Consider the following 9,872-nt stretch of genomic DNA (forward strand, 5'->3'; position numbering starts at 1 on the left):
ATTTAAAAAAAAAATGTACAAAAATTTACATAAAATTTATTAGTGGGATAAAAATAAAATTAAAAAAAATAATTTATAAAAATATTTAATTTAATCATTCTATATTAATTTATTTAAAATATATTTAGACAAAAAATTTAAAGCTCTATTATTTGATTTTTTAAAATTATATTTAATATAATTTATAACTAAATAAAATTCATTCACTTGCTCAGCTAATCCACTGTTCTGTTTAATTTAATTTTAAGTTACAGAAAACCCCTGTTGTTTAGTACCCAAAAGGGAAACTAGTAACCATATGACAGTGATGTGATAATTAATTATGGGTTGATGACTGTACTTAAACTAGGAGCCTAGAGGTTTGACTGGTTGGGAGGCTGGGGATCCACTGTTGACCGTGGCACATCATCTTGTGATTTACACTAGAAATTTCAATTTTTTGTTATAAAATTGTTCTAGTGGTACTCAGAGCAAAATATCCATATTTTAGGCACGGTCAAATGGTTAAAAAACTAATTAAAAATAAATAAAACTTAATTATTTAATGGTGTCTCAATTATACAATATAATATCTAAATTTTGATAGATACAAGTTTAAATATAATTTTTAATATAAAAACAATATCTTAAATTCAAAAATATCATCTTTAAATGCAGAAATGACCTAAATCGAAGTTCCTAATAATATCTAACTAAGAGTATCTTAAAAAATCTCTTTAAATTTTACTCTTTAAATTTTTTTTACTTACTTATGTGATAAATAGAATAGTAAAAAAATATAAATAGAAGGATAAAAAAATATGTTATTCTCCAATAGATTTTTCAAATAGAAATAATTTAATATTATTTTAATTAAATAATTATTCTTTTAAAGAAAAAATCAAAAGCAATTAAAATATTTCTTTCTCTTTTTTCAGTGAAAAATAATAAAATATAAATTAAAGAAAGAGAAAATAATTCTCTAAATTTGAAGAGAGAATTTTTTTATTTAAAAAATTTAATTAAAGTGTCTTTTAAGGGTCCAATTATGATACTATAGTGATACCATATCATAATTTAATCCAGTTATGGTCACAATTGTCGGCTGGATCAGCTATGGTCTAGTACCACTATAATATTATAATTTTATTTATTTTTTAGAAATTTAAATATTAATATAATTTTTTAAATAAGTAATAAAATTTTATTTAAAAAATCTTATGGTGATGCTCTAAATTTTTAATTCCAAGAAATAAAACTTTTTTTTTTTTAATGAGCAAAATGATAATAAAATTAATTATAATAATAACGACCTTTATTTGTTTTAACCACTCATGTGGTCATAATTTCTTTTACAGATGCCTTCTTTAGAAGTGAGAAGATAGTACTGAAAATAAAGGAAAGCAATAAATGATGAGGAGAAAATACACACAAAAGGTTAAAAATCTCTGACAGATAGACAGACATTTTTCACAATTGGGATTTGAATCGTTGTTCCTTCTTGCAGTCACAAGTGAAAAACAGAGAAAGAATCTTTCATTACAAAGTTAACAAGGCAATAAATAACATGTGGCCCCCTAAATTATTATATTTATCAAATATTGGCATAACTTGTGTATTTATATCTAATAATTTCTTATTTTAAAAACATCTCATATGTATGTATTTATTATTTAACAATGAATATTAATATTATATATTAAAATATTAATCGCAATTAATGTTAAAATAATTTCAATCAAATAATAGCATGTTGACAATGTTATCCTAAAAAATCTAAGTTCAATTTCTCTACTTATATTTGGAGTTTAGTATAAAAAAAAAAAGAGACTGAAAAATTAAATAATTTAAAACATTGTGTCTTAAGAAAATTATTGTATTTATCGAGATTAATAACAACTCATTTTATTATCTGATTATCATACATCGTGAATATTTAATTAAGTATCTAATAATGTACTTGATAGTGAGATTGATGATTTGAAACTTTCGTCCAGCATAAATTGTGGAATAATCTATGTTCTTTGTCCTTTTATAATAATATAAGACTATATAACTTTACATTCAGGGGTATGATAGTCATTTCCGGGCTTAGTGACGTATTTAATGAAATTGGACTTGCTGTGCAGTTACTTAGATATTATAAAAATATAGGAGTTCTGATGTTATTATTCCTCATCACATAATTCACAGGGGAAAAGATGAGCTGTTTTCCAGGAGTGACTGAAGTGAAAGCTGAAAGCACTTTTCATAGATTTTGGCTGTAGATTTTGCTAATTAATTTGGGGCTCTCGGAGTAACTTTTGGGTTTACTAAAAGATTTTGTTCGTTTGCTGTGTTCACTAAATCACTATTAGATATGGAGATTTGGTAATAAATTGTGTCATTATCAATAAATAAGCAAAAAGGCCAAAAAAATATTAATCATGGTTAAAATCAAGTTTGGTAGATAATTACAATTTCTATCATTTTTTCCCCCACATAATATTAAGTGTACAAAATTGTAAATTTTATATAATGGTGGGTGATGGTGGTATTAGATTAGTTTTTCAGAAATAACATATTAAAGTATTACAATTATAAATTTACATATTTTATTATAAATTTGAGTTCGACTACTGTTTTTTAAGGTACCATATCTTATTGTATAGACTCTATCACATATTCACATGGTCTAAAAATAAAGATAAATAAAATAAAATAAAATTTGACAATAATTGTACACATATTATGGGTTATGGTACAAAGTCTATAAATTTATTGTTTTGAGTTACTACATGTACAAAAATATTTATAAACTATTTTTATAAACAAATATAAAATGAAATTAATAGATATGTAAAAGTTTAAAAAAATAGAATCATTTAAAAGAAATTATGCCGAATAATATAATGGTGATAATATGCCATTCAATGAAAATTTGTATGAAGATTTTTTTTTTCTCTCTTAATTTATTTGAACGAAAAAGATGTAACATAAATCTAAATTATCAATAAATTTGAGATAGGACTAGTTGGGGCCAACCCATGCAAAGTTTTTGGAACGTATGATGATGATTTTTTGTTTTTAGTATTATGTGTTAATCATGTCCTTTCACTAAATAAATTCACGTGTTAAAGTTGTTGGATGTTGTATTGTCATTTTCATTTTTGCTGAGACAGTTAAAAAAAAAAAGGCCCTATCATTTGTTCATAATATTTTTTCCACCAAAATCATCTTGGCCATTGACTACTTTGTTATGTCATTGTCGTTTGTTGAACTTTAGGATGTTTTAAATTTTAATATGGTGGATTTGAATCAATGAATTCAATTCTAATCATTGTGACTTGCGAATCCAACATAATCAATTCGAAGACCTTGCTAAATTGAATTTATTGCTAATTCCTTTGGTAAAATTTTCCTGTAGAAATTTATATAAATTGATTAAACAAATCATTTTTTTTTTCAAAATAAAAGGGTCATGTGATGTTTAAATTGGATTGAATTAAAATTTTGTAGACCATCATCATTAAATGGAATACAATTTCAATAGAATCATTATCATCGAATTATATAACTCACCCCAAAAAAAAAAGAAAAAAAAACTTATATCTGAAACCCAAATTTTTTGTTGGTTATTAGGTGGAATAATCATGAAAATTGACTAAATTAGTTAGGCAAAATGGGTGTAATTTAACGTAAAATGAGATAACCTTATTAATTATAGCTTTTTTAATGCATGATCGATTTGATCTGCCAACTTCTTGTGCCCCCGTTCTAAGAAATAACAAACGATACTATGAGCTCAAATATTGCTTTGTTTTCAAGTTAAAAATCTCCGAGAAATACTACAAGTAAAATTATGAACTTTCACCCTTTTTTTGGTAGAGATTATCGCTATTAAATGTAGTTAATGAAGGAGATAATGAGCTTGATGTTTTAACTATAATTAAATATATTGTTAAGTAGATGTATGACGATTAACAGATTCCATAATGCTAAAATTGAAAATTTTGTTGACTTTTAGCTGCTTATGCATTGAAAATATATATATATCATTGACTTCCAAAACCTAAAAAATTTGGGGGATAAGGAAATTATAGTAAGTTGTTATCAAATATTCGAACGGATCACTGCCCTTAATGTGATATAGAGACACCACCTGCCTCTTTTGGCTGGAAGCTTCAAATTGCAACACTTACGATTAATATGACATTATAATTTCAACAATTTATGCAAAAAAATTTTAATGCGAACATTTTTATTTTCTAAATTATAGATTTCTGCTTAATTGTTGATGGCAGAATAAATTGAATATTTATCAAAATATATTTTTCTATTAAGTAATGATCAAGTCACTAGTTTTTTTTTAATAAATTAATGCGGTATAGTTATATATTTATATTGGTAAATGCACCCTATAGTTTCTCTTCGTCCCAAGGGTAATTTTTAAAAACCTCCCTTGAGGTTTGGGCTTGTTGCAAGTAGATGGCGAGAATTGATTTATTTGTAAAAAATCCCCTACCGTCAGTTAAGTTTAACATTGACCGTTAGTTGACCGTGCAAAGACAATATTACCCTTAACAATAGTTTGTAAACGAAAATAACTAAAAAAACCAAAATTATTGGTGTAAAAAGCACAAACCCTATTTTTTGACAATTTTATCCTTGTCAATTTTAAAAATTTACAATATCATAGGTAAAGATTATGACTATTTCATTTTTTAATTTTTAATTTTATCTTTCTTGTAGGAATTTTAAGAAAATATCAATAATTTAAAGAGGATTTTTTAATTTTTTAATTTTAATTTTTTATAAGAACTTTAAGAAAATATCAATAATTTAAAAAGTGTAAAATAGCTAATAATTTTAGTTTTTTTATAGTTATTTTCGTTTATAAACTATTGTTAAGGGTAATATTGTCTTTGCACGGTCAACTAACGGTCAATGTTAAACTTAACTGACGGTAGGGGGTTTTTTACAAATAAATCAATTCTCGCCATCTACTTGCAACAAGCCCAAATCTCAGGGGAGGTTTTTAAAAATTACCCTCGTCCCAAATATCTAAGACAAGTTCTTTAATATGTGTGTATTTAAAATAATATTATTTTTCAAATATTGGAAGTACGTCCACCCCATAAAGTTAATATATTTAGGAGCTCATGGTGGCTTCTAATTATAATTTAAGTAAATTGTAAAATATTTAGATTGCATAATCACAAACACTCCATAGATTTCTAATTATAAATACATGTAACGTGATTTAAAAAATGCTGAAATAAATTCAAACAAAATATCTTAACAAAATATCTAATGACAATGTGAATAGGTTTGTGAAGGCACAGGACGACGACGTTTTACATGTCGGTGGAAGAGGACAGAAAGAGTTGAAATGGGTGGTGGCCGTACGATTGTGAAAGGACGAGAATGACACGTAATAATTGTATAGGCCTGGAACTTGGCTCCTGGGAAAACGACACGTGTCGGTTTCTAGAGGCTTGTGCCCGTGGCCCCACTCTCTGCTTCACCGGCTGTTGTCAGTCAACAGAATAATTCTTGAACAAGTAAAAACCATATCCCCATTCTCATTTCTTATCAGTTATCATCCTCCCTGATTTTACCATTTTAATTTTAACCTCCTGTGAAAAAATAATAATAATTAATTAACTTTCAGAAACTTTTACGATTATAAACAAAAAAATGTAATGAATTAAAAAGTTTTAATATTACACCAATAATAAAATTATATTACAATATACCGTAATTCAACTTCAGAACTCATATGCCGTAAGGGGCTCGAGTGAGTGTTTCGACTTTGGAGCATGTTTTTATTAATGCTGCGTTTACTTTTTGGATTGGAGTGGGAATCCTAAGGAGTGAGAATCCTTGGATTAGGAGTGTGGAGTGGGAGTGGGAGTAAGGTGTTTACTTACACTAAATGAAAGTATGAATTATCAATCAAAATTCTAATTATTTGTTTACTTTATCTTGGGTTGGGAGTAAATTATTTTAAATTATAATTTTATCCTTATGTACAGAATTATAATTTGTAATTAAAAAATATATTTGGAAAATAAAATAAATATTTTATTTTATAAATTAATAATAATTACTAATATTCTTAATTATGTAAATCATAATTTTTTATTAATTTTAATTTAAATTATGTGAATAAAAATTATTAATAATAGCAACACAAATGAAATATTATTATTGATAATATAGTACAAAATTAATATTTTTAGAATAAAATATTTATTATTATTAATTAAATAAATAATTAATATTTATTAAAATTAATGTTTAATATTATTAATTTAAATTTAATATTTATTTTATTAAATTTAATAAAATAAATATGATAATATTATTATTTTTAATAAATATGATAATATTTATTTTATTAAATATTATTTATTTATTTATTTATTTTAATTTTAATTATAAGGATAAAATGGGAAGAGGGGGGAGTGGATTCCCACTCCCACCTCCCCCCATGGGAGTGGGAATTCCACTCCCCACTCCAAAATTGAGTGGGACTCACGGATTCCCACTCCCACTCCCCCTTTTTTTAAAGTTAGTAAACACTAAAGTGGGAGGAATTCACACTCCACACTCCTACTCCAGCAAGTAAACACTACCTAAGCTGACTGTATAATCATGTATGTTTGAATACAAGTGCTTTTCAAATACAATAATTCCAACTTAGGTGCATATAATGTGAATTAATATTTTAATAATGAATAATGCAAATTATATTAAAGAGAAAAAAAAAGAGAAAGAATAATATTGAATTACAGATCGACTAAGTAAATAATCGATACTTTAGTAATTTAAAAAATTTCATGCAAAATTTTACAAATTCGACAGGCGAAGTATCCCACCAAATATATACAAGGAGCTGACAACTCTCGTATTTGTCAAATAATCTGTAACAAAATCAGCATCTCAAAAATATATGACTACAATGAAAATTCATACCACTAATAAACTTCTTTTTACAATTCAACTATTGGATACGAAGCTGCCATCACATCTTAAAATGGAACTCCGTGAACAAACAAGAGTAGAAGTCGAATCACTTCTCGACTAAATTGCGCGACACCTCATGGAAAATGCAACATCAAGCTGTATTTATAGCATATATTTTAGCATAAAATGATGCTTGATTTTCCCAGAAGCATAGGAAAACATCCTCGAAATGCACCTTAAAGTCACAGAGAATGTCAAAAAATAGTCTCAACCGAAGGGGTCCTACGAGATGCCTAAAGACTTAAAAGAGGTGTGTTAAATAGTTACCTATCCTTTCACTACTACGTAATAGTTTATACGAGGGTTGTTAATTCAATCCCAACTTCTCTCCCCTTTATCAAACCGAACATAGCTTTTCCCTCTTGAATCATCACCGGCAACGGCAAATGGCAACGACGATCGGCGACAACAACAATAAAAGTGAAGTCCGATCAAATGCAGCCAAATCCAACACCAATCTAACACGATTATGACAAAGTAAATTAGAGTCCAAAACCTAGATAAGTTAATTGAAAAAAAAAATTAGTTTTGTAAAAATATTGCACATTAGGTGTTTGATAAAATATTTTTTAGATTATTTATACTTTATTTTTACATCACCAAAGTGTTAAGAGACGTTTGTTGAGCTGATATGGTGCGACAAGAGTTTCGATGGCATTGTATGTCGCACCAAATTTGTACGACAATTTACCTGTTGCATCAAAAGACAGTGTTAGTGCAACCGTCTCTTGGTGCGACAATCAACCTGTTGCACAAGTACATGTTGCACCAAGAGATAGTTGCACCCACATTGCACCTGTTGCACTAATTTTGTGCGACAGGCTGCCTGTCGCACCAAGAGATAGTGTTGGTGCAACCATCTCTTGGTGCAATAAACACGTTGTCGCACTAATTTTGTGTGACAGGCTGCTTGTTGCAACTGATCAGGTGCTATGCCTAGCCATGGCCGGCACCCCACACCCCCACGAATTCGGTCATCACCCACATCAACAACTTTGTCCAAGCCACCAACATCACAAACTATTCAATTTTCCCTCACCATCACCAACACAAAAAAAAATAATAATAATAACAACATAAAAAGAAGAAAAGACAATAGAACATGCAATAAAATTTAGGATTTTTGAACTAACTGTTGATTTCAGATTTTGGCTGAAATTTTGGTGATATTGGTTGCCGAGAATGGACTCCGAAAAGTTGCTAGCGATGAGTGAACTTGGGAGAGAATCGTTTGTTAGAGAGAGAGGAAGCTTGGTGAATGAAAAATGTATTTTCGCCACTTTATATGTTGTTTGGCTAATGTTGATAGAAATAAATTTGGAGGGCTAATTCTAAAAATTGATAAAAGTTTTGGGTTAATTTTGTAAATTACTTTGTGTGGTATATGTCATTTCAATTAGAATATAAACTTCCTATCTTAATTTATAAATAATGTTAGTCTTTCAAATAAATAGGATTATTTAACTAGATGATACATTCTTTCTTTAAAAAGAAAAAAGAAAACTACGAAAATATTAATATATGATGTATCCTACATTTTTATGTATTATTTGTTATAAAAGCTTTGACTAAAAAATGTTTGCCAACTCAACTTTCTTTTTAAAGTCATGAATATTTTTTTAATTATTTACTTTTCATTTTAAAAATTAATATGGAATACCGCACTACTACGTTCATCATTTAATTCTTTTTAATGTGAAAAATACTTTGATAATTCAACACACGAAAGTAAAAGATTGAGTAAAATAAATAAATAAATAAATAAAAATACTATTTCAACAGATTTTATTCTGCCTTTCTCTAAAGCTTTAACCTTTAATTGTACTAAAAAGAGTGTGAAAGGTGATCTTTTTCCACTTAAAAATTCGGGATCTTGTGAAAAAGTAATAAACAGTGCCAACTTGTGAGGTCAGATTACATTAGGATTCAACTTTCCCATTGAAAAAATTTGTACGAAGCAGTGATTCAAATTTTCTCTTTATTTATAATTTTGTTCAAAAGCACTTTTTTCTTAAGCAATTTTCTTTTGTTTTATGTACTTTTTCTTTCGGCAATGAAACTTGTAGTCTAGTAGTGGTGGGCCTCAGATTTGTCTGCAGGTTTCCGAGTCAACATCTTCTGGGTTTATAATACTTAAATTAACTTGAATTTTTGCGCTCCTTCTTGTTGAATTTGAAACTTTTTTGCTTAATTAATTTTCGAAAAGAACAGAATTCAAATTTATTTTATATTTCGTTTTAAATCATGTTGAGAGTCAAATTTTGGCCTGATTCAGAAAAACCATCGACTGATTAATCTATCAATGAGATTGAGGAAAAGAATAATCAAACAATAATGCTAAGCTTTAATTAGTGATGAAATGGGATAAAGAAGTGCTATAATTATAAACCATCTTTCTTTGGTCTTAAGTCACTATAGATTTGGCTAATATTACTCTAATAATAGGTTAAAAAGTTTGCTGTTAAGAAGACACAATTATATGCTGCATTAATTATGTCTTCAATCATACCATATGTTTATATAAAGATTAGAGAGAGAGAGAGAGAGAGAGAGAAATCATCCTTTAGTACATACACGGTACACATTTCCAAAATTTATGATTTTATATGCCTGCCACTTTTCCACCCACACGTGGACCAAACAAATCCCTAAACATAATGCACTAACAATCTACTTAATTCATTTTTTTTAAAATTAAATGTATATTTCCCCTCAAATCATACATGTACAGTAATAAGGATGAATATTTATTTAGTCTTTATATTTTAAATTAAGTGTTCGTTTAATTTTTATATTTTAAAATATCTTTATAGTTAAATATGTTATATTTTTACTTTTATTTTTTTAGAATAATATACTTCTAACAATATTCTTGACATTAA

Source organism: Citrus clementina, unplaced genomic scaffold (assembly GCF_000493195.1).
Source record: "Citrus clementina cultivar Clemenules unplaced genomic scaffold, Citrus_clementina_v1.0 scaffold_3, whole genome shotgun sequence".
Lineage (NCBI taxonomy): Eukaryota > Viridiplantae > Streptophyta > Magnoliopsida > Sapindales > Rutaceae > Citrus > Citrus x clementina.